The sequence below is a fragment of the Podarcis bocagei genome (assembly GCF_964188305.1).
Source record: "Podarcis bocagei genome assembly, chromosome: 15".
In the NCBI taxonomy this organism is placed as follows: Eukaryota; Metazoa; Chordata; class Lepidosauria; order Squamata; family Lacertidae; genus Podarcis; species Podarcis bocagei.
The window spans coordinates 12,387,630-12,413,345 of NC_138141.1; the positions used below are offsets into that span (position 1 = coordinate 12,387,630).

At 43.8% G+C, this 25,716-nt stretch overlaps 1 protein-coding gene across 5 annotated transcripts in view; it reads right to left on the minus strand.

Annotated features, from left to right (window-relative positions):
* Positions 1-25,716, minus strand: part of PKNOX2 (PBX/knotted 1 homeobox 2) — a 443,888-nt gene that overhangs the window by 379,449 nt on the left and 38,723 nt on the right. For 3 of the 5 annotated variants that reach the window (XM_081171734.1, XM_081171729.1, XM_081171731.1), the window contains exon 2: positions 3,369-3,471. The gene's annotated coding sequence lies outside the window, so the exon portion shown is untranslated. Of the gene's footprint in view, positions 1-3,368; positions 3,472-10,178; positions 10,282-14,429; positions 14,452-25,716 lie in introns of those variants that run through there. The other 2 variants (XM_081171730.1, XM_081171732.1) reach the window with 2 other exon arrangements.

Consider the following 25,716-nt stretch of genomic DNA (forward strand, 5'->3'; position numbering starts at 1 on the left):
TAAATCTCACAAGGGGGCATTCAACACACTACCCTTACATCTGCAATAGGAGCATTAAAATAATACTACTGACCCACCTTACAGGGCTGTTATAAGATTGTACACACAAGAGATTCTAGGTGAACATTTGAAAGCACTCACACAAATATTACACCTTGCTACCTGCTACTATTTCCGTTGCAATACTTCCTGGTTAGGTTTTATACATTGATACGTTGGTCTGCCTCTTAAATCTTGAGGTACCGGATTGGATTGGTGGTATTAAAAATCCCTAAACGTTTTTGTTTTAAAACAAATGAAAAATGCATACACAAAATGCTGGTGGAGGTGTGTGGAATCCCCAAGCACAGATCTGCTATGCATTCTAATCTGGCCTTGCAGTTAGACCTTTTCCTTTCCTTTCTTTCTTTTAAAGGAAGCTTCTAAACATCACGTTTTATTCCCTGTGGGCAAGGATGGCTGAGGAATTCTTCTCCTGTTCAATGGATTGGTAACAGAAAAGGTCAATTGGAGCCTTGGTTTTCTGCAGTCTCCAGTCCCCCTAAGGAAGTGGTTTTAAAGTGGTGTCTGAGATATGCGCACATGCCATGCCATCCCTGGGAGGATTCGTAGTGAACTTGGCGCCAGCGCTGCCTCCTTAGGATGCTTGACGCTTAGGATGAAAGGGAGTGGTAGGGGGTAAATGGGATCTGCAGGATGCTGTGCCGTGCTGTGCTTGGTGGGAGGGGGGCAGATTTAATCAGAGGGGAAACTTTCATGTTAGGCACTTCTCCTCTCACAACAGGAAATGTGTATCCAGCAGCAGCTGGGACCCTGTAGCCCTGATAGGTAGGAAGGCAGGGAGCCCAACAGTAGGTGGCGCCAGAGCAAATAACAGGTAGAGCCAACCGATTCTAGTCTTGTCAGTATCCTCCTCCTGGTTGAGTTCCACAAGGGCAATGCTGAGACTAAGAAGGAGGAAGCTGACAGGCAGGGCCACCCCCTAGGCTGGTTGTAAATAGGAAGTGAGACAGATGAGAAGCTGGCTGAAGGCAGGCTAAGGTTGTGGGGGAAGTTGACTCATTTGCCTTAATGGACCAGCCTTCACTGTAAAAGGTAAAGGGACCCCTGACCATTAGGTCCAGTTGGCAACAACTCTGGAGTTGCGGCGCTCATCTTGCTTTATTGGCCGAGGTAGCCAGCATACAGCTTCCGGGTCATGTGGCCAGCATGACTAAGCCGCTTCTGGCAAACCAGAGCAGATCACGGAAACGCCATTTACCTTCCCGCCAGAGCGTTACCTATTTATCTACTTGCGCACTTTGACGTGCTCTTGAACTGCTAGGTTGGCAGGAGCAGGGACCGAGCAACAGAAGCTCACCCCGTCGTGGGGATTCGAACTGCCGACCTTCCGATCGGCAAGCCCTAGGCTCTGTGGTTTAACCCACAGTGCCACCCGCATCCTCAGCCTTCGCTGTAGTTATCACTTTTATACTAAGTGAATGTAGGGCTTTGTAATGTGGTCAAAAGCCAGCAGATTAGTAAAGATACTGCAATGGGGAGATTCAGGAAAACCAAGAGATGGTACTTTCTAAGAACACGAGAAGAGTTCTGCTAGATTAGGTCAAAGGCCCATCTAATCCAGAAGCAAGACATGAATGAAACAGACTCTTCTGAATTGCAAATCCCCACAACTAGTATTCAGAGGCATACTGCCTCCGACAGTGGACAGCTCAAGTACGCAATGCACCATCACATGATTCAGTGGTGGTCACCTACTCAGCTGTCTTTAAAGGAGGGCTAGACAAATTCATGGGGCAGGGAGCTAGCAACAGCTAGAAGCCACAAGAGCTGTGAACTACCTCCAATATCATAGGCCTCTGAATAACAGCTGGCAGGGAATGTGAGCCTTATCCTCTCTGACTATTGGCCACGGTAATGGCTGGGGCTGATGGGAGTTGTAGTTCAACAACAGCTGATCCAGTGTGCAGGTGGCAAACTTCCTGCCTTGAAGAAAGGCCTGCTGTTAGCCTCTGTTCATGCTCCAGTGCTTGCTCAGCCAAAGGAATTTAAAAACTCAAGTACCACTGTCCTTTAAATCTTAAAAGTCTATATGTTCCCATCAGTTATTGTCATAAAGTCCTCCTAACATACTCCGAATGCAAAGTTGCAAAATTCAGTTCTCGAGAAAGGAAGTGCAGGGGTGAGGGCAAGTAATCTTAGACTCTTGCCTTGATGGTTTTGTGTGTGTCCTCTCCACCCCTTTCTAGCTAGCAATGTTTATTACTTCAATCTGGTAATATACTGCATTTGGGGGGTCCTGTTGCTCATTCTGCTGAGCAGCCCCCGGACATCCTGCCCTGACAACACCACTGAGAGAAGGGTGATGTCCCTATCAGGTATAGATGGTTGATAACCTTGTACTGAACCACAGAGCTCAATAGACACCATCAACCAGTACATCCACACAGAGAAAAGTAAGTGCTCTGGCCACAGGTACAACTGGAAGCAATGCAGGAATACAGCTGCTCATTGAGGCTGGTGGTCAACAAGGCAAGTCCTGTTACACATCTGACAGCTTGCCAGTTCTCCTTAAATGTCAGACATTGAGATTCCTCCTTGGCTACCTGAGTCCCCAAGATCACACGGGGAAATATCAACGTGCTTGACTTGGGCAGTAAATGTAGTATAAACATAGACAATTGGAGAACAGCCTTTACCAAAGGTGTAATGGGCTTTGAAGATGCTCAAACTCAGGACAAAAGGGAGAAACGTGCTAAGAGGAAGGCACGCTTGGCAAACCCTCACCGTGATCAACTCCTGCCCGGAAACCTATGTCCCCACTATGGAAGGATGTGTGGATCCAAAATTGGCCTCCACAGTCACTTACAGACTCACTGTTAAAACTGTGTTCATGGAATGCAATATTACTCGGCTACGAGTGATCGCCTAAGAAGAAGACCCACTGGTACACAGCCACTAGGTTTTCATTAATTGGAATGAATAAAGAAACAGAAACAGAAGTTTGCATCCAACTAACTTTTACCCAGAGTAGACCCATTAGAATTAATGGATGTAAATTACACATGACTGTTAATCTAACATTCTCTGTCCGCTAGTGTAAGAGTTCTGCTTATGTAGTCTCTTGCACAACAATGTCCAGCAGCCACCAAACATTTTGCCAGTGAAACAAACACAAGTGATCTTAACTTAGTGCTACATTGGAAACAACCAGGTGGGTCAACTCTGAGTAGAACTAACATTGGACACAACCCTCATTAAGAGCATACAGTTCTTTTAAGTGTAGAATGTGGGCTGTCAGCCCATAGACTTGGGGAGAAGAGGCCATTGAGAAAAGCACAGCAATTCATAGAGAGAGATTGACATACCATTTTGGACTGTTTGACAGGTGAAGATAGAGCAGCTTGCACTTCCAAATTTATCTTCCAGATCAGGAGTGTGCACATGTAGAACAATCAACAACTTTGCCACCTGTGAAGAAAAGATGGAATAAGACCTCTCTTTAATAATAATAATAATAATAATAATAATAATAATAATAATAATAATAATAATTGGAACCCCCAATAAGGCTACCATTGGGTTTGAATCCAATGGAGACAATTCCAAAAAATCATCATAAGAACACACAGCTAAAAGTTAAGCTCAAGGTGCTCTTGCCTTGATGTAAACCAGAGATTCATATGCAAGCTGCTGTCTATACCGTCAACCTATTTGTCTATCTAGTGAAGATCTGTTGACTCTAAGTAGTGCTGACTCTCTACAGTCTTGCTCCCTGAACATTTCTAACTGGAGATGGTGAGGACTGAACCTGGGACCTTTTGTGGAATTATAGGGACAGAACTACCCAAACTGTAAAGGAATTTATTCATATATGTGGCTACAGCAGCAAGAATTTGCCCAAAACTGGAAAGAAGAAGTCGTCCTGACAAAAGAAGAATGGATACAAAAACTTATGGAATATGCAGAAATGGCAAAACTTACAGGAAAATTGAGAAATCAAGATAAACCTTTTATAAAAGAATGGAAATGGTTTGTTGAATATTTACAAACTGTAAACAGATAAGAACATTAGCAAGATTATTGTAATAAGCTGCAGTTTTATAAGAGTATACATCGAAAGCCAACAAATAAATGATTAAGTTAATTTGGAATATGCGGAAAATATAAAAAATAAAATTAAGGTACTGCAGAAAGAGGGGGAGGGAAGTTGAGTTTCGAAATGTTAAAATGATTGTAAAATTACTGAAATGTATAAAATTGAAAATCATAATTTTTATTTTTATTTTACGAACCTGGGAACTTCTGAATACAATCCACATGCTCAACCCTTCCCTATCACTCTACAGCAACAAGGAGCTCATAGGTACAATGGACATCTTTCAACAGAATTTTATGGCCATTGTGTGATCCAGGTTCTACAGGCAGGATCCAGGGAGCCCCATGAACGTGCAGAAGGTACATCCACTTGTGTCGGGAAGCACACGAAGGAGTTCCACCATTTTTTCTGAAGTCTTCCCACCCCTCAGAAACAGCTGTTCTAGAGGCATGCATGATAGGAAAGCTTCATAACTCAAGTAGAATTTGGCTTCTGATTCTCTGAATCTGTGTTCAAATTTCTTTTATTTCATCCCATCTATTTGGTTTTTTTTTAAAAAAAAAACCTGAACAACTTGTATATGCTGCTTGATTGTAAGCAAACCTCAAAGCGGTTTACAAGAGAGAACAAAGCAATCAATTTATCGATAAAAAGGATTAAAAACGAGTATTTAAAACATTCAATGAATTATTTAAATCGGCAATAAGCTAAAACCAGATCAAAACACATGACAGCTTCTTTGCGTCTGGATAGGCTTCCCTAACCAAAAACAGTTTTTAGCAAGTGACCAAAAGAGTAGAGTGAAAACACGTCCCTGATATCAATAGGGAAGGAGTTCCAACGTCTCAAAGCCACATTTTGTACACCTCAAAGCAATTTCAGAATAAATTCAACAATAAAAAGCAATGTCATATATTTGCCTGTGCCGTGTGCCCCTTACCCAGCCTGCCCCACTTCCCACCCAGAACCATTACAATGGGGGGGGGCTTGCTTTCTCCAGCTCCTCTCCTCCCAGACACAACTTCCCTCTGTTTGGTGGTAAGGTACTTTTGGTTGTCCTGGTCAAGAAAAAGCGACTGACAAATTTCATATCCAAGATAGACATAGACTGGGATAAATATCTCCACTTAAAAACCTTGTTGGGAAAAACTGAAGGTCTTCAGTAGAGGCCCCAAACAGAGCCAAGAATAGACAATCCTCCACTGGCCGAGATGACAGGCAGAATCCGTGACCAAGGAAAAGAGACGGCGGAAGAAGAATGGAGAAAATTCAAAAGTTATCTTAAGGACTATTATAAACTTGATGAATGTTAGAGTGTTGTGGTTTTTAGGAATAAAGGGATACAGTGATATAAGGTCAGAATACAGAGATGACTAAGACGACAGAGGTTGGAAAGGAACAATTGGGAGTTGCTATAAAATTGTGGACATTGGGATGCAGAAAGGGGGGGTATGGGGGAGTCTCAGAAAAGAGGTCTATGAAAAAATGTTATGAAATTATACGTGTTTGTATGTCTTTTTAAGTGTTTGTTTGTTTTTTTAAAAAATTCTGTAAAACCAATAAAAAATTTATAAAAAAAAAGAGAGAATCAAAGTTAACCACCAAAAAAAAAAAAAAAAAGACAATCCTCTACTGAGGTCCATGCCCTCTGTTGGTGTAAACGTGCTAATGCCCTGCACGTTTAAGGAATAGTTGTCCTAAAGCAGGGGTGGGGAATTAGCCCATGGGCCAATCTTAGCCCACCAGGCCATTTTCCCCACCCACCCATCAGCTGTCATCACCGGTGATGGAGCCAAGCAGCTCATTGCAATCACCTCCCTTCCAAATCTGTGAAACCTGTGGGATGTGAAACACAAGAGCAGTCAAGTACAACATTCCTAGAGTGAACATGTTTACACATGGGGAGGGATGTTTGTCCAGCCAGCAGGTAAACTTCCTGTTTCCTTCTGGGCTGAGACAGACTTCCTCTGCATGTGACTAGAGGTGGGTGTGGCCTCACCTGTGCAGGTAATGACAAAAGCACAGGGCAGGGCAGCCATCTCTCTCTCTTTCACCACATGCATCGAAGAAACAACATCTACTGAGTGAAAGATGCCCTCTTGGCTCCCAGCCAAGAGAGAACAAAGGGACTGTCTTCTTAAGAGATAGATTCCAAGTGTATGTTACTTCATTAAGCTAAGTCTGCCTTCTGGGATCTGATTGTGAACAGAATGTGAGTAAACTCTTTTTATACTTTTGTAAAGGATTGTGTCGTCTCTTCTATTTTATGAGGGAATAAGGGGAAAATACCAGAACAGTTATTATAGAGGCTTTAGTGAGCCTGAGCTCACGGTGCCATTGCAAACTTAAAATAAAGGGGAATGTGTTACTCTGCTGAAATTGGGGAACTTGTTAACACAAGTTGGATAAGGATATAATCAGACAATATATCGTCTCCTGCATCCCTGAACATTCCCACAAAACCCACAACCAACCAACAACTTTTCAGTAGCCCTGGTCTATTTCACCCATTGACTGAGAAGCATGGCAACATCAGTGTAGGCTCATGAAAGTTTAGCGTCAGGAGTCCGCATTATTGGGCATGGGCCAAAGCTTACACCCCAGCAGGCAACCTCTAGAGTCGGCCCACATCAGCTGCTCACCTGCCTTCTTCAGATACATAGCAGCTGTTTAGAAGCTGGAACATTTTAGGCAATTTATACCTAAAATTTAAGAAGTTAAGTAAGAGAAGGGATTGGTTTCAGAAAGTTAAAAAATACCAGTTTGTTTGTTTTTATCCCATGGGCCTTAAATGTCATTACCGACTTGAACCAAGACTTTTAGCACATACCTATGCCTTGATTTAAGTGTGAGTCATTGCGTCGTGAAACAGACGCACAAACACAACACTACCATGACTGGGGACTCCAGCAAGCTCAGGCTGGAAGAGCTGAGAGGAGGGGGCAAATATTAGATGGTTGATTATGGAATACAGTGGTACCTCGGGTTACAAACACCTCGGGTTACAAACACTTTGGGTTACAGACTCCGCTAACCCAGAAGTAGTACCTCGGGTTAAGAACTTTACCTCAGGATGAGAAAATAAATCATGTGCCGGTGCTGGGGCAGCAGTGGGAGGCCCCATTAGCTAAAGTGGTACCTCAGGTTAAGAACAGTTTCAGGTTAAAAATGGACCTCCGGAAAGAATTAAATTCGTAACCAGAGGTACCACTGTACACTTGGGGATAGATCAGGGTCTTTGGTGGGTACTTCAAAACACTTGGGGGCAACAGGTCCACCACACAATTTCGCATATGCTAATTTATAATTTCTTCCAGGAAATTAAGATGCTGAGTGACAGAGGTCTCATAGCACTGCAAACAGATGCCCTATAAGCTAAGGAGAAAAGGGGAAGAAGCACAAGGAGATATGGGTTCGCCAGACTAGTTCCAGCACTGGCGACTTCAAGGCTGGATTACTGCAATGCTCTCCATGTGGGGCTTCCATTGCATTTGATCCAGAGGCTGCACAATGATGTAGAGTGGTTGTGGTTGTTGACAGGAGAGAGACCTTGTCATGTCATGTAACACCTGCGTTCTGAAATCTGCATTGGTTGCTGATTTGCAACCTAGTCAAGTTCAAGGTGTTACTATTTAGTCTATAAAACTCTTAACAACTTGGGATCAGTTTACCTGCAAGATCACCTTTCCCCATATATGCCCACTCAACCAACCACTGTGATCTGCAGAACTGCTACTGTTCTGCAGGTGCCATATAATATCTGTTCTGCATTTGAAGAAACCGATCTTTCTGTGTGACAGCACTGAAACATTGGAACTCCCGGCCTATTGACATCAGGCAAGTGCCTTCCTTCTACTATTTTCGGTGCTTGCTTAAAACTTTGTTTTGTTCGGGCAAGTCCATTCAGACATGCAGATGTTAAAGGTAAAGGGACCCCTGACCATTAGGTCCAGTTGTGACCGACTCTGGGGTTGCGGTGCTCATCTCGCTTTATTGGCCGAGGGAGCCGGCATACAGCTTCCGGGTCATGTGGCCAGCATGTATAAGCCGCTTCTGGCGAACCAGAGCAGCGCACGGAAACGCCGTTTACCTTCCTGCCAGAGAGGTACCTATTTATCTACCTGCACTTTGACGTGCTTCGAACTGCTAGGTTGGCAGGAGCAGGGACCGAGCAACGGGAGCTCACCCCATTGTGGGGATTCGAACCGCTAACCTTCTGATCGGCAAGTCCTAGGCTCAGTGTTTTAGATCACAGCGCCACCCGTGTTACGTGTCTTTTCATCTTTTAAATGTCTTAATACCTTTTTTCAATCTATACTTTCTAATGTTTCATTTTATACCACTGTAAACTGTTTTGAGCTGTTTTGCTTTGTTGTTACAACCAAACAGTGTCTAAATTTAGTAAAATAAATATTAATTAAAGGACAATCCCCCTAACGCCAGATCACAAGAGGACATCAAGTATCTAATGAGTCCTGCAGGTCCCACATTTGTAACACAACTATCTCAAACCCCTAAGAAAAACATGCATTTATTACATGAGCGCCCATCCTCCTTCCCCCCCCCCTCCACTAAACTGATTAATTAAATTAATACAAAGACTGTCTTGTTGGGCACTCTCGTCTCTCTGCTTTTCTGCTCCTTTTTTTTTTTTTTTAAGCCAGCCAGGCAAACAGGAAACAAAGGGTTTAATTCTGTCTGGTTTCATGAAGGGTGCTGTATGTCATGGCCAGGTGCTGGAACCCAGCCAGCTTCTTGGACCAGGAGCAACAAGGCTGTTAGACAGACCCCCTCAGCTCCACTCCCAAATTAAAAAATAAATATATCCAACCAGGCGCACACACGCAATCAGCAAGAGAAGGCAGCCTGAGAACCAGCTCCAAATACCAGCACAGTAGGGAACTGGCAGAGCAGGCGCAGAGAAATATTAAGAGAGCATTTGAAGGCAAACAAGCAAATGGCAAAAAGCAAAATAACTCGAAAGGGAAGAATGTGGAGTCTGTGCCCTGCGCTAATCCAGGATCAGAATGGTATCTGCCATCCATTCAGTGACACATCACATCTGCTAAGCACATTGAAAACGGCACCTCACTTTATTAAACAGTCAGGCTATTGGCTCAAATTTGCCTCCAGGAGGGCCTAACCTGAAAGCCAATTTGACGACACTGAAATAACTCGCATTCACAACTGATCACCCTGGCCCTCCAAATGGAGAGTTAAAAATCGAGACAAGTGTCCCATTTTATTTAGGACCAGCACATCTCTGCATCATCTATGGTAATTTGTAAAAAGGCGAGATGTAAAGCAGGGTGGGGAGGCTTTCTTAGAATTGATAAAAACTTAAGAAGGTTCTTTGAAATACAGTGGTACCTCGGAAGTCAAACGGAATTCGTTCCGGAAGTCCGTTTGACTTCCAAAACGTTCGGAAACCAAGGCGCGGCTTCTGATTGGCTGCAGGAAGCCGCAGAAGTTGCGTCGGACATTCGGGTTCCAAAGAACGTTCGCAAACCAGAACACTCACTTCCAGGTTTGCGGCATTCGGGAGCCAAAATGCCTAAGTACCAAGGCGTTTGGGATCCAAGGTACAACTATAATCTCAAACAGTAGTTTTTTAAAAAATGTTTGATGTTGTATTATGTTTTTATATGTTTTTTATGATGTTAGCTGCTCTGCTGGGGAGGGTGGGATACAAATAAATTATTATTATTATTATTATTATTATTATTATTATTATTATTATTATTAGTGTTGGAAGCTTCCCAGAGTGGCTGCAGCAACCCAGCAAGATGGGCAGGATATAAATAATCAAAATGTTGTTGCTGTTGTTGCTGCTGCTAATTCATAAACTTTTTGGCATGGCAACACACAAGTCCACATTCATTTGTCATGGTGTCAAATTGCATTATTGCCACAAGTGTCAGTGCAGCCTTATAATATGCCAACAAAACAAAAAGTTGTTAGTGGCATCCATCGTACCAGGATTCTTTTGGTTTTACTTATAAAAGCCCATGATCCACATGCACAGGTTTTGTGATCCACTTGCGGGTTGCAACCTGCAGGTTGGGAAACACTCACTGACCTAGGCAAGTCAGAAAGGGAGTATCTGTGGGTCCTACTTCGCAGACCTCTGTTTGAGGGCCTCTCCTTCTTAAATATAAAGAGCCTTGAGGAAGAGGAAGAGAGGCACCAGCAGCAAGTATCTGGACAGCAGACTGAACACTAAAGTGTAGATACAGAGGAATCTATCAGTGAAAATAGGATACACAAATGCATTGCCTTAGGGTTCACTGGTTTGCAAAAAAAGTGTACAGGAAACTCCCCATGTACACAGGAGTTACGTTCCAAGGCACTGCATGCAGATGTAAAATCGTGTATAATCGCAACACCCATTGAAAAAGCCTTCAAGCACCCCGTTTCCCCCTCCCGCCCCAGTCCACCCCTTTTGTGATGTTTCTGGGTTACTGCTGAGTTTGGCGCCATGTGCGCATGCGCGGTCGTGCACATATTAGTTGCGCCTAAATCAGTTTTATATTAGACAAAGGTACCTAACATGAGGCTGCCCTTGACGATGACTCCGAAACTGCATTTGACAGAAAATGAAGCGTTCAGATTACTGGCTGGAGTTCTGTTTAGCTCTTACAACCCTTGTGTTAGGGCAGCTGCACTGGTTCTCAGTGGATTTCCAGGCCCAATTCAAGGTGCTCGTGTTAGTCTTCAAAGCCCTAAATGACTCTGGCCCCAATACCTGAAAGGCTGTCTCCTTCCCTACAGACTCTGCCAGGTGCTAAGATCAACAGAAGGGGCCCTCTTGGTAGTTCTTCTGCACTCAGAGGTTTGACGGGGGCAGAAGAGGGCCTTCTCGGTGGCACATCCTGAGTTGTCACCTTTATTATACTGCTGAAGACGTACCTCTTTACCCTGGCTTCTGACACTTGAAGGGCTTATTTGTGGGACCCACCCTATTTTCACAGTTGCGTGTTCAGACCCAAAGACCTCCCTCCTAAATAAAGATACATTTGACTCAAATTTTAGTTTTGGTTTTTGGCAGAATTTAGGCCACAACTTTATTGATTGCAGAAAGATGAGTGGTTGCATAGGCTCTGGTTCGACTGGCTCCCTGCACCCTTGCAGGTATCGCTGACCCAGAGCTCTATCATAGGTCAGCCAGGGTGAACACCTGAGGCAGGTGAAAAGCCTGGGAGCAGACTCTATTCACTCCCCAGATGCTCCCCTGGACTCAGGCATGGGCACAACCCCTTTTCAGGGGTTGGCCAAACCAAGTTGAGTCCCTGGATTCCTTTAACGGAATACCCTTCACACAGGGATGGCGAGACCGTTCTCCCATCCCTATCACATGAACCAGAGCCTATCTGCAACCTTACAAGCTGTGATTAATTGCTACTGGGCAGACGAAACCCAAACGGCAACAGCCAATCAGCCAAGTGGGAAAATTCCTGCCATGCCCCTGTCCCAATGACAGACAACACATGACGGCATAGCCAGGTCAAGCGCAAAAGGCCCTAAAATTAGGGAGAGGTGGGTGCGTGTTCTGATGCCCAAGCCAAAAGAGGAAGCTCTGGGTCACGTGCATGGGTTTATATAGGCCCCTCAATCCGTTTAGACTGCAACCCCATTGGCCAGATTGAAACCCAGCATTGAGGGACCTACCAATCGGATGTTGTGGCTACCCAATGCACCCACCCACAACCAAGAGGTCAGTCTCCAGATCTCACCACAACACTGTGTCTTTTAGGGAGGACACAATTTGAAAGACGTTTTAAATTGTTTTTAATATGGTCTTTCACTGTTGCAACCTGCCCTGGGATCTTCGGGTGAAGGGCATGTAATTAATAATCACAATAATGTGTACAGGAGGAGAAATGCTCGCTAAAAATGCTAATGAATGCTCATGGGGAGTTTATAAATCAATCAATAAATGAATCACAAAGCAATGTGGAAGTGTGGAGAACTGAACACAGGACTGGAAAAAACAAGGTGCTGAGGGAAACCAAAACTGAAAGACTGGCCCATCCCTTGTCTAGGTACATACACACAGAAGACAATGAAGTCCTTATAAGTTATATATTTTCATGACCTAAAAGGTCTCCTCTGCTCTTGTCACCACTACAGGTGGGAAACAGACGGCATGCAGACCTTAAGAAAAAGTGTTCGAGGGAGGGGGAACGTCCTAGACCCACCCAAGGACATAAACACAATCAATGACTGCATTGTCAAGCCCGGCGCGTGTCAGCAACCGACTCTTACTGCCACACAGTTCTCCAGGCAGAAGTCAGAAAGCACAAATTTAGGCTGTGATTTGATACAAATGGACAAAGTGGCAGGTACCTGCAGATAGCAGCAGGCATATCCTTGTATGTTTGTCAGTATGAAGAAGGAAAGCGAGGGAAGGGTACATTTATATCAGGAGAGAACGGCTTCCCATCATGTGGTAAGCACAGAGTGAGCTAGTCCCACTAAAGGATTTCGAAAGCTGTATCTTCTGATGGCGGTGGGGCACAGCCATTGACACTTGTGAAGTGCAAACCTTTTCCTTTCACAAGGTTGCTTATGAAAGGGCCAAACTAGATGGGATGCTAAACACACAAAGTTGCACCCAATGTTGGTCCAGCTCAGAGTAGACCCACTGAAATCGGTGGACATAACTTAGATGTTTTATTTTTCAACAGGTCTCCTCTGAGTAGAATTTGGTTGCATATAATCAATTGGATCATATCCACCTAGCTTCTACTCAAAGTAGACCACTGAAATTAAAGGACAGAAGTTAGGGCCAAGATTATCCAAACCACCTGCCATGTATTCAGTTCAACTCTGTTCAGTTTATACTGTACATTGCTTCATACAGCCAGAAGGACTCCACAAAGTGATTTACAGCAACAGCAACATACACACACAATAAATATCCCTTAAAACCAAACAAATATACGGAAATGCTGTGGCAACCAGGGGTGCCAACTTGAATAAAATATTGGGGGGGGGGCAGGTAAGCCCTGCGTCGCATAATCAATCACATGATGTAGCCCACACACACAATTTGAATGGGAATGCCCATCAACTTTGTGGAGACCCAGCCACCTCCAATCTTTTATTGTGGGTGCTGAAGCCCCCGCAGCCCCTAGGAGTTGGCTCCTATGGTAGCAACAAATATTCACCCAACACCAAATAACCATCCCACCCACATGAAATAATATCAACCAAAAGCCAGGCCATTATAAAGCTGCCCTAATGCCCAAGTGAGTGTGTGGGGCCAGGATGACAAAATTAGGGCTAGGCGAGCCTCTCCTTGGAGATGATTTTTTAATAGGGGCTAACTCAGAAAAAAAATGGGAGGTGGGTGGCGCTGTGGTCTAAACCACTAAGCCTAGGACTTGCCAATCAGAAGGTCGGTGGTTTGAATCCCCTTGATGGGGTGAGCTCCCGTTGTTCGGTCCCTGCTCCTGCCCACTTAGCAGTTCAAAAGCACATCAAGTGCAAGTAGATAAATAGGTACCGCTCCGGTGGGAAGGTAAATGGCGTTTCTGTGCGCTGCTCTAGTTCGCCAGAAGCTGCTTAGTCATGCTGGCCACATGACCCGGAAGCTGTCTGCTGACAAACGCTGGCTCCCTCAGCCTACAGAGCAAGATGAGCACACAACCCCAGAGCCGTCCACGACTGGACCTAACGGTCAGGGGTACCTTTACCTTTAACTCAGAAAAGACCCATTCTCTTCTTTCTACCCTCCAAACATCTATTGAATTGGAAAACACACTACAGTGGTACCTCGGGTTAAGAACTTAATTTGTTCTGGAGGTCCTTTCTTAACCTGAAGTACCACTTTAGCTAATGGGGCCTCCCACCACCACTGCACGATTTCTGTTCTCATCCTGAAGCAAAGTTCTTAACCCAAGGTACTATTTCTGGGTTAGCAGAGTCTGTAACCTGAAGCATATGTAACCCCAGGTACCACTGTATAGGGCCTCAGATATTGGTCCCAGTGCTTATATAGGGAACGGTGTCGAGGTCCTGAGCCGTGCAAGGTGTTACAGGTCAAAACCAGCCTTTTGAATTGTGTCTGGGATTTTTTAGGGCTTTTGGAACACCTCTGCCACACTTAAAATGTGACCACGCTGAGAGATTGCTGGTGTAGCTGGATTCAAGCATGCAAGAACAATGAAGAAGAAAAAATGTAAGGGGGGATGGAAATCCCACATAAAATCGCTAAGCAAAAGACAAGAGCAGATAGCCTCCTGCATTACAGGCGCAATGTCTCAGCAACTCACATAAGGAGCTGACTTTGTTTTCACTTCTAAAAATAAAGAGGTTGGCAACTCACAAGAAGATCAAACTGGGACAGTCTTTCTTCTCGCTAACTCGAAGTGCCGAACAGCTCCCCTCCCCTACCGAGACAGCTTCCCAACAGAATCTCAGCAATTGACTTAAGCCTAAAATGAAAAGGCCCCCCAACTGCAAGAGGCAGCATGTGTACAGTATTCATCTCTGTTCTATTTGCGGTAATAGGCCTGCCCTCCAAAGAGAGAAGGGGGGGGGGGGAGAGAGAGAGAGAGAGAGAGAGAGAGAGAGAGAGAGAGAGAGAGAGAGTCGGAGGCTGCCTCGTGCCAAATTTTGCAACAATACGACCGGCTCTGCGAATGGGGAACTCCCACTTGAGCTGAGCCTTCCAAACTCGCGGCACGCAGGGACCTCAACTTGACAAGTGAAGATCATAGACCAGAGATTATGCACTAAGCCCCTCTAAGGGTACAATTAATTCTGAGTGAAAAGGCTTCTGTAATTCACACAGAGATAACAGCAGATTTCCCCAGTAATATCAGCCTGGAAAATTCGGTCTCTGTATAACAAAATCCAAACATAAATTGTTGCAGGAAAACAATAAGATGACCTACCTTGAGATCACCTTGGCTCCCTTCCAGGTGTTCTACCAGCAATGCTACTAAGCCAGATTGTTCACTTAACTACCCCCTAGTGAAATAGGTTTATTTGGTGCTTTTAGCATACATATTCCCATAGGAGTCTCCATCCCAGCAGTTTTGAGATGTTTGGCTTCGGGGCGGGGGGTGGATGTGAGGAGGGGTGAAGAGAGAAAAGGTAAATCGGTGCTTTGACTGCTTTCCTGTCTAGAAAGAGATATTTGAAGCTATCAACACTGGAGGATGGAGAGGAATTATTCAGCATGATACAAAGCTGTGTGCACCATATGGGAGGCAGAAAAGAAGAGGATGGAGTTCGCATCACAAAATGCAGTATTTGGTAGCAAGGAGCTTTTCTGAATGGTCTATTATTAAATAGTGGGATTTCCACCCAAGGGAAATGGGGGGAACCCTATTGCTAAAGAAATAGAAAGCCAAGGTCCGCTTACTGAGTTACTTCACAATAATAAAAAGCTTCAATAGATGATATCCATTGTTTTCCGGTCCATTTGGGTGCCAGCTCCAATGCCTTCCACAAAATGGGCCATGTGAGCTTCTAAGGTCTTGCAGTCCCATCTTTTCCTTGGACCCAAGTGAGGGAGGGGACCCATGCAAGTATTCTAGCATCACAATTCCACTGATTCCAATTATTGCTATACTCAATTTGCATAGCTGATTCCTGATCTCGTTAGCCGCACAGAAATGGCTGGTTCTGGCATAAGATTTCACATACAGGGGATCATACCCGGGACTCCTAGAATATACGCCAGGATGTTATTGTCTTTGGAATGGTCATCCATGGACTTTCCTCAAAAACAATCCCGTGAATCGATTGTTCCATTGTTGATTTTAACACAGAATCAACACACAGGGTTGGGTTACATCTATTTGCTCTGCTCATACATTTATCAAAGGCCTTTCTAGTACAAGATGCTCAATGAACGGACAAATATTCCAACGACAATAAACAATAAAGTATCTTTAAAAGGCTGTATAGTGAAACACTCAGACATTACGTAATCACATGTCTACATTTATATGGGGTGTGGGGGTAGTTAGGGGAGAGGTAGTGCAACTGATGAGGGAATGTTGTGCTCCTTCTGGGGTAGTTTTCCACCTTTGGTCCCCACTCTGCACTCAGCTCTGACCTTGGGCTCCTTAATGCTGTCAGCACACGAGAGCCTCCACACCCTGGGAAACAGCTGTGACTGGCCGGCTAAACCAGGTGAGGGTAGCTGATGGGTCTGAAACTCTCAGTGAGTTTGGAACTTCCCCTGCATGCAAAGACAAGCTCTGGCAGAATGAGTGGACAAGACCAATAGTGTGTCCAATGGTCAAGAACGTGGTTTCTGCATGTGCTGTAGAGGGAAGTGGGGGCCGATGGGGCTTGTCAACTTGGGAAGGTGGCCCATCTAGGAGAAGGAAAACTCTGCTATTAAACCAGGGGTCAGCAAACTTTTTCAGCAGGGGGCCGGTCCACTATTGGTCAGATCTTGTGGGGGGGCAGACTATATGGGGGGGGATGAACAAATTCCTATGCCCCACAAATAACCCAAAGATGCATTTTAAATAAAAGGACACATTCTACTCACGTAAAGACATGCTGATTCCCAGACCGTCTGTGGGCTGGATTTACAAGGCGATTGAGCCAGATCCGGCCCCCGGGCCTTAGTTTGCCTACCCATGTCTTAAACCTCTTCTGCCTTGAGGAATATCTTCAGAAGAAGAAAGGGCTAAGGAGTAAATCCTACACAAATCCAGAGAGGGGTTCCTAAAACAGTAGGATGTTGTCTTGCACCATCTTGCATCTTTGGACTAGTAGGGTAAACAAACAAACCCCTGTGTTGCAAAATGTGACTCAGCAATATCAAAAGCAACACAATGGCCAGAAACAATTACAGTATAGAAAACTTGGTGGAATAAAGCAAAACATCAGAATTATCAAACTGAAGTCTCTGAAAGTCCTTGAAGAAGTTATGATGCCAGACTTTACCCGGTGGAGATCAAGCTTTTTAAAGCCTTGTATAATTCTTTGGACCAGAACAGTGGTCTTGTCATCTGGACAGCCCAGGACCTCCACACACACTGCCCAGATTTGTGCCTCAGGGAGGTCACTTCACGTGCTGCTAAGCCAGTGGTTTGACTTCACCCCCAGAGGCACACTCCATTGTCTCTCGAAACAGATGGATGCAACCAGCAGCAACAACCCCCTTTTTATTTAGCAATTATACCCAAACCTACAACCTGGAGGACAAGGAAAGGCAGTGTGATAAAAATACCACAGTAGTGGACTTGGATCTGGGGTCAAAAATAGGCTTCTCTGTGAAGATAACCAGGGAGCCTTAGGCAAATTGTGATTTACCAGCCTAACCTATCTCACAAGGTTGCTACAAGGTGGAATAATAAAAGCTATTCTAAATTCTACAAAGGAAAAATGGGTTACAAAAGAGGATGAGTGATTTCATAAAGTCAAATCAAAAGCTGGTTTGTTTGGGTTTTTTTTAAAAAAAGTTGAGTGTGTATTTTAAATTGAAATCTGAAACACTGCTTTTCAAATATTTTAGATTTCTACATTAAAGTGAAATTTTAAGAGACTTTTTTTAAGAAATAAGAAAAGGCCTTGTTTACCAAGTTCATGCAATCACAATAAGTATTAACTTATTGGAAGCAAGTGTTTGTGCTTCTTTATTTTTACCAGTTATAGATCCAACAACATTCATCCTGGGAATGCTGTAAAAATATTCACATTTTAAAAGGGAAGAATGTGAATTCAAATTCATTTTTGAACAGCATGTTTTAGATGGGTTCCCCCCCCACACCCCAAGTTTGCTTAAGAACTGGCTAAAAAGGGTCACGGAAAGGCATTGCTATCCTATGTACATTCATGTGTAAATAGGGATGGGGGGATTCAGTTCAGTTTGCACCTACAAATTTGCACTTTCTGAAACACTATGCGATCCAAAAGCTAGCCATCCTTCAAATTTTCCACATCTCCAGCTAAGTAATGTGCACAAAAATGCATATACTAGGGTAAGCTCTACCTAAAAGTGTGCATGTTGGTGAACCATAACATACAAAAATGCATTATATTAGGGGAAATTGCTTTGCAAAAAAAAAAATGTAGGCATTAGGCAAATTGCATACAATGTAGTGTTTATGACACTAAAAAGCTGACAAATTTTAATGAGGATTTGTTTTTATTAAAAATTGTAAATTGCTGCAGAAATGTGGAGAACTGGATTTATGATTGCGGAAATGAGGAACAGAGAGAAGTGAAATTGTCAGTTCTGTTCATTCCCACTCATAATAATGGCTGACTGTGTTCAACGGGGAAGGTCGGCGGTTCGAATCCCAGCTATGGAGTGAGCTCCCGTTGCTCTGTCCCAGCTCCTGCCAACCAAGCAGTTCAAAAGCATGCCAGGGTTAAATAGGTACGACTGTGGTGAGAAGGTAAATGGCATTTCTGTGCACTCTGGTTTCTGTTACGGTGTTCCGTTGCACCAGAAGTGGTTTAGTCATGCTGGCCACAGGACCCGGAAAGCTGTCTGTGCACAAACACTGGCTCCCTCGGCCTGAAAGTGAGATGAGCGCCACAACCCCATCGTTGTCTTTGACTGGACTAAACCGTCCAGGAGTCCTTTACCTTTTTTGCCCTTACTAGAAAGTGTATTTAGGGTAGCAGCCTTAATTCACAGAGAGAGCTAGAGAGACCTAGGAAACTGCAAGAACCCCATCTATGGTATTCAAAAGACAGTGGGCAGGATTGTAGGAAAAGACATGCCAAGGAAATTAAAGAACTTATTTATGTATGCAACAACGGTGGCAAGAGTCTTGATAGCACAAGGATGGAAGAGTGAGGAAATCCCAACACAAGAACAGTGGCAAGGGAAATTGATGGACTATGCGGAACTGGCGGAACTGACAAACAAACTGCGAGACAAGGACAACTGTGGCTTTAAAGAATGGGAACTTTTTACAAATTACTTTAAAAAACCCACAAAATGAATTGGACTCCTTTGCAGATTTTGAATAAACATACACAAATTTATTATTCTTAACATAATAGATAGATAATTTAAGGATTTTTACAATTTTATAATATGCAGAGAATAATATGTGTTGAAAAACCAGAGAGAGGAGCTGAGGGAAGTCTGGGGGACGGGGACTGCGGGAGGGAGGGTTTAGGGGAGGGGGGGAAATGGGGCGGAATGAAGATGATATGTTTTTGATAATTTGTGATGTGGAAATTCTTAATAAAAACTATTTAAAAAACAAAAACAAAAGAGTGGGGCAAAGTACTATTACTGCAATGGACTGGATTCCAAAGAACAGTTCTTAGCAAGGGACGACAGCCACAGGCACAGGAGTCCATTCAACACTGTAAAAGGCAGGTCCTGTAGCCAGGGGTGGTGCCCTTCAGGTGTCATTTGACTACAATTTCCATCAGCCCCGCCCCCAGCCAGTGGTCAAGAAGGATGGGATCGGTAGTCCAGCCACATCTGGAAGGCACAACTTTGGGTCCCCCAATTCTATAGCACTCTTCATGCTTCCGCCTCTTCAAGCAGCCATGACCAATAATAATAATAATAATAATTTATTATTTATACCCCGCCCATCTGGCTGGGCTTCCCCAGCCACTCTGGGTGGCTTCCAAAAAAACATTAAAATACTATAATACATCAAACACTAAAAGCTTCCCTAAACAGGGCTGCCTTCAGATGTCTTCTAAAAGTCTGGTAGTTGTTGTTCTCTTTGATATCTGGTGGAAGGGCATTCCACAGGGCGGGTGCCACTACCGAGAAGGCCCTCTCCCAACAAAAGGTTACCCACACTTTCATACAATAAATGGCCTTGTGGGCAGAAATGGGTGTGGGATACGGAAGACATGCCGAGTTCAAATCCCGCTTGACGCTATTACTTGACACAGTCAAGCAGAATAAGCTTTTGGCGCCAGCCGGCAGATCGCTCCCTCAGGCCTCTCCATCCAGCCTCTCTTGAAAAAGGGCAACGAGCAGTTCTCAAAACATCATTCAGAAAGCAGACAAACAACAACACCGGGAATCTTCTCTGCCTGGAAGGCAGGCCAAGCACAAGCCAAACTTGGGAAGAAAGTTTTATTTAATTTTCGCCTGCAAGAATTAGCTTGGAATAAAAGAACTAAAAATGGTGAGTTGTTTCATCCCAGCATTCACCACAGAGGGAGGGTCCCATAAATATAGAGCAGGCAGTGTTGAAAATTCTCTTTTTGACTTCCTAAAAGGAGAGGAAGTGGTCCCAGGACTTCCAGAATGCTTTATGCAGGCGGAAAGTCGGAACGCGTGTTTTGCATCTGAATGGTCTGAGGTTCAGTCCGTGTCACAGGCAGAACTGAGCTAGACTGACCAGTGGTCTGCCTCTGTATGAGGCTAATTCCCACGTTGCTGTTAGGTTGCTTGTACAATTAAAGATGTCAGCAGCCAGCATTCTTCCAAAGGCTCCTACCTGTTCCACAATCTGTCATCTGAAAGACGCAACTAAATTGTACACATGCAACACAAAAAGATAGCCGAGTGTCTCTTAAGGAGCAAAAAGATGTAATAAATGCCAATCACGTTTGTTACCCGGAGACAGTGAAGCACAGAGCGATTCCTAGAGTAAAATAAACACGTCAGGTTAATTAAATTAAGATTTACTCCCATCAGTTTTTCTTCCGTTCCCGATTCTCTTACCCATCCCATCATTAAACGACAGCTCAGATTCTTACATGGAAAAATAACCCAACAATACAGTTTTATTAAGTCTTGCTCTCCCCCTTGTCAAGCGGCTTGGATTTATCGCCCCTTCGCTTAGCTCCAAATAGCTTTTGCATTCACTTTGCACTAAACATTTGCCAGAAGTACCCTTTTCGCCTCACAAACACATTTCAAAAGTGCATTTGAAATGCTATTTTTAAAAACGTTTCTAAATGCCCCAGCAAACAAAATGCCTTTCAAGACCAGCCCACGAACGAAGCTCACGAACGGGGGAAACTGCTCAGCTGACAAAACACGCCACTTAATTTTTTATGCTGCTAAATTAATTGCCGCAGTTAGAGATGCTGGATCTGTCACTAAGATATAAGGAAACCAATTTCTCCACAAATGCATTAAAAGACCTTTCCGGGGCACTTTTCTGCACAAATGAAATCACACTGGCAAAAAGATGTAACAAAACAAATGGGGGGGGGGGGGGAGAAGACGGTGAAATGGAAGTTGTTAATATGTTGTACCATCAGGTTCCCCTCCCCATCCCTGCTTTTTCGTTCTCTGCAGAAGAATAAATGGAGGGTTGCTAATGAAATACAACCCACTTTTTAAATGTAATATGCCAGTGGTAGGGAACATGAGGGCCAAGGGCCAAATATGGCTCTCTAGGCCTCTTCTATCAGGCCCTTGAGGGCCACACCCCTCTCTAGGCCACATCTCTCACTGGCTTTGTGCAACACACAATCTTCTCATGCCTTTGTTGTTGTTGTTTAGTTGTTTAGTCGTGTCCGACTTTTCATGACCCCATGGACCAGAACACGCCAGGCACTCCAGTCTTCCACTGCCTCCCGCAGTTTGGTCAAACTCATGCTGGTAGCTTCGAGAACACTGTCCAACCATCTCGTCCTCTGTCGTCCCCTTCTCCTTGTGCTCTCCATCTTTCCCAACATCACGGTCTTTTCCAGGGAGTCTTCTCTTCTCATGAGGTAGCCAAAGTATTGGAGCCTCAGCTTCACAATCTGTCCTTCCAGTGAGCACTCAGGGCTGATTTCCTTCAGAATGGAGAGGTTTGATCTTCTTGCAGTCCATGGGATTCTCAAGAGTCTCCTCCAGCACCATAATTCAAAAGCATCAATTCTTCGGCAATCAGCCTTCTTTATGGTCCAGCTCTCACTTCCATACATCACTACTGGGAAAACCATAGCTTTAACTATACAGACCTTTGTCAGCAAGGTGATGTCTCTGCTTTTTAAGATGCTGTCTAGGTTTGTCATCGCTTTTCTCCCAAGAAGCAGGCATCTTTTAATTTCATGACTGCTGTCACCATCTGCAGTGATCACGCTTTTACCTGGTTGGAATGGATCCTTGATCTGTGATAATACCTCTAGTTTGCCTGGATGGAAAATGGGGTGTGGGACCCACTTTTGCCACAGCTACCATTGGCACATGGCCCTCAGAAGGTTGCTTACAAGGAAATATGGCCCTTGTGTCAGAAACTGTTCCCTGATCTAGATGAATGGCACAGTAAAACTGGAGGGGACAGGGCTGTGTCTCAAGTAGGGATGTTGACGAATTCTGAGAAAAGCAGAAACAGAAGTGGAAATGACCAACATACATGCATTCATCCTATGTCTGTAACAGGAAATCAATCTAGCAAATGCAAGCGGTATTTCCATTATTGTTGCATTAAGTTGGCAAACCATTATCTCCTCCACCCCATCCCATTAGCATTGTGCTTCCTTTCCACTGAAACAATTAGGGTGAAATAATGCAGTGACAGTGTAATTCATATAACAAAATGCATAAGTTACGTCATTTTGTCACAGCAGACAGCAAGATGGATAATGCCATTTCTGGCGGAAGACGAACTGCAGTGGAACAGAAACAACGCCGCGTGTGACAAACACAAGTCAGAATGGAAAACGATCCCAAGAGTAGGGTTGGAAAAAAAGAGACCCCAAAATTGTTGAGCCACAATTTTTCAATTGACTTGTCTTTTCCCTCCCCCAGATGTCAATTCGGCCTTTGAAATCCTGGTAATGTCAGAGGAAATCCAAACGTATGGAAGCCTTACCCAAGAGACTTACAGTTCTTGTGAAATGGATGAGCAACGGACCTAGGCAGGGCTGGATAGGAAAAATAAGAAGCATAGATGGGGAGGTCAAGGAGTTCCCTGTGAAGAGGGATTTCTTGTTAAGCCACTCTGGGAATTGCAGCTTTGTGAGGGGATTAGGGACTTTCTAATAACTTTCAGCACCTTTAACAAACTAGATATCCCTAAGATGTACAAATTGGAATCTGATGTATTTTGGAAATGTGAAGAAGCAGAAGGAACATTCTTCCATATGTGGTGAGCATGCACAATAGTTAAAGAGTAATGGGAAATGATATATAATGAGATATTTTTAAAAACAACAAGAGGATCAAATATAAAAAGATGAATGGAAAAACTTTGTGGACTATTTGGAAAATAATTGTAAAAATGTGAAAACGTTAGCAGGATTAAGGTAAATTCAACAGTATAATATAAACTAAAGGAACAATAAAGGGAAAGGAGAACTTATATGGATATATAAGAATATGCAGGAATGATGGGGAAATCAAAGGAACCAGGGAAGGCAAAGAAGGGAAGTCGTTTTATTATAAAATAAGAAATGAATGAGGGAATTGTTGATTTCAATGTGCATGTGGTGTTGGAAATTGTAATAATGAAGAAATATTTTTAAAAACTTTTTAAAAAACTAGTTTCCCAGGATTCTTTGGGGGAAGCCATAATCGTTCAAAATGGCACAATACTGCTTTAAAGCTATGGTGTAGCTGAGGCCTTAATCTCAGAAGCACGGAGAGATCCTACAAACTGTGATGGCCGTGTTCTGCCTCTATGGTCGGAGGCAGTGATGCCATACCCTCCAACATTCCTCAGATGAAAATAGGGCCACATTTTGATCTTTGCCCCCCCCCCGCCCCTCGCTGCTTCCATTTTGGCCTGTTTATTGTGCTTTTATTTTAATAATAATAATAATGCACAAAAATTTGCATTTAAATTCATTTTGTACTCATGTTCCCACAAAACACACATTTCTGTCTGCATTGCAAAATTTGGAGACGGATGCAATCTGATGGGTAACCGTGTCCCAATCTGCATGTAAGCCTGGGAACTGCAGATGGGGTCTGTTCACTCTGAAACATACACTGAGCAAAATTCTCCTCCTTTCCAACTTGGAACTATGCAAATGATAAACAATAATCCTCTCCTCCCAGCAACAATTTCTGCACAGTCCCTGTTAACCAGAAAGCAACATCCAAGTGGGGAAACAAATTAACAGCTTGAAACAATTAATATATATATATATATAAACTTCTCCACAAAAAGATACAAAGCGACTTCACAGAGTTTTATATGCCGCATAAATTAGGACACGATGTTTTTCATTTATACAAACCGAGGTGCTTGCTTTCCCCTTTTTTCAGATTTATTGCTTAGGAGCATTAAAATGTCTAAAACAGTTTACATACACCATCACAGTGGGAATTTGCTTGGGGATAAGGAAGCTTGTAATTGCAATTCTAAAACTAGCCCTGTAAGCTTGGAGTAGTGTTTAAAAACATTTTAAGGGCTTTATAAAGCTATAAAGTGCCTTGCAACAAACCTAAAAGTAATATATCTTTAAAAAGAAAGGGAAAAGGAAACTAATCTCCCAACAAACTGCGGACATGGGATCACACGCCACTGATTATTACAATGCAAGGTTCTCATAAATGGCACAGTGGAAATGAAATATAATTTTTGAGAGGGATTAAGGAAATTATCTCCAAAATAAGGAGAGAAGAAATGAATTCTGGCAGGAGAGAGAAGGAAAGACTTCTGGCTTGCTGGGTGGTTCCTAATACTATTTCTCAGAAGCTTAAGGAGACCATGGCCTGCAGAACCGGGACATTCCGGCTCACTTTCTATTTAGGAGCATGCCAAGGTATCACACATCACACTTTGCAGGGGCCTCGTTATACGGAACAAATAGAAAGCTCCTCCACATAGGAAACAGCAGGCAAATTGTCACATGTGATTATCATTATTATTACATTTCTATCCCACCCTTCCTCCCAAAGGAGCCCAGGAAGGGTGGGTGGGCAAACGACAAAGGATAATAAAATAAATACATCGGAAAAACAATTCCAATACAGATGGAGACTAGGAAAGACCTTGACTTGAAGAAAAAAGATCGTTGGAAAAGGAAGGTCTTCAGTGGGTGACACAAAAAGACAGCAGAGATAGCACAAGTATGATGTTCAAGGGGAGGGAATAGTTAAAGCTATGGTTTTCCCAGTAGTGATGTATGGAAGTGAGAGCTGGACCATAAAGAAGGCTGATCGCCGAAGAATGGATGCTTTTGAATTATGGTGCTGGAGGAGACTCTTGAGAGTCCCGTGGACTGCAAGAAGATCCAACCTATCCATTCTTAAGGAAATCAGCCCTGAGTGCTCACTGGAAGGACTGATCCTGAAGCTGAGGCTCCAATACTTTGGCCACCTCATGAGAAGAGAAGAATCCCTGGAAAAGACCCTGATGTTGGGAAAGACGGAGGGCACAAGGAGAAGGGGACGGCAGAGGACGAGATGGCTGGACAGTGTTCTCGAAGCTACAAACATGAGTCTGACCAAACTGCGGGAGGCAGTGGAAGACAGGAGTGCCTGGCGTGCTCTGGTCCATGGGGTCACGAAGAGTCGGACACAGCTAAACGACTAAACAACAACAACAATGTTCAAGGGGAGGGAATCCCACAAGATAGGGGCATTATAGACCTGATGCCTGTCCTTGGGAGGAAAGGGACTTCCTGATCAGATGGTATCTGCAGGAGGCCCTCGCTTGCAGAGCACAGTGATGGGTTGGGTATATAAAGGGTGAGATTGTTTTTCAGGTATCCTGGTCCAAGCTGTGATGGGTGTGAGACTGCACCCTTTTTGTTTCATG